Below are 724 nucleotides of genomic sequence, written 5' to 3' on the forward strand. Positions count from 1 at the left end.
TTCTTGCTGAGCTTTTTAATGATTATTTTGTAAATAGTTTGGAAGATGCCAATGAGATCACGGAAATGGATTATGGTACAGATTTCCTTGAACATCCAAGTATCAGAAAAATAATGCACAATAAGGTGGAAAGGGAAACTTTCAACTTTGCCCTTATGAATTCATCCCAAGTGGATCTCTTATTATCTTCTATTAACAGTCGCAAATCTTGTGGTAATGATATGCTACATCCGACGCTACTCGAATTATCTGCTCCTGTTATAGCGCTTCCAGTGTCAAAAATCATCAATTCCTCAATCATCTTGTGTTGTTATCCGGTCAGGTGGAAAATGGGCCAAGTAACACCGCTATTTAAAAAAGAAGATGAACTTTACAAGAAGAATTATCGACCGGTGACGGTACTACCAATTTTAAATAACATCTATAAGAGAGTCTTGTCTGATGAACTATCGGTATATTTCAAAGATATACTGTCTGTCTTCATTCTGCATATCGCAAGAATTATAGCTGTGAGAGTACACTGCTGCGTCTAACAGAAGATTGGAGGGCTGGCTTAGATAATAAAGAACTGGTTGCTATGATATCTTTAGACCTTTCCAAGGCTTTTGATTGCATACCACACGAGTTGCTGCTACCTAAGTTGAAGGCGCACGGAGTGGCCAAACACGGCATTGCACTGCTGCGAAACTACTTGTCTGGAAGATCACAGAGAGTTAAAGTAGGC

Source organism: Montipora capricornis, chromosome 11 (genome assembly GCF_036669925.1).
Source record: "Montipora capricornis isolate CH-2021 chromosome 11, ASM3666992v2, whole genome shotgun sequence".
Lineage (NCBI taxonomy): Eukaryota > Metazoa > Cnidaria > Anthozoa > Scleractinia > Acroporidae > Montipora > Montipora capricornis.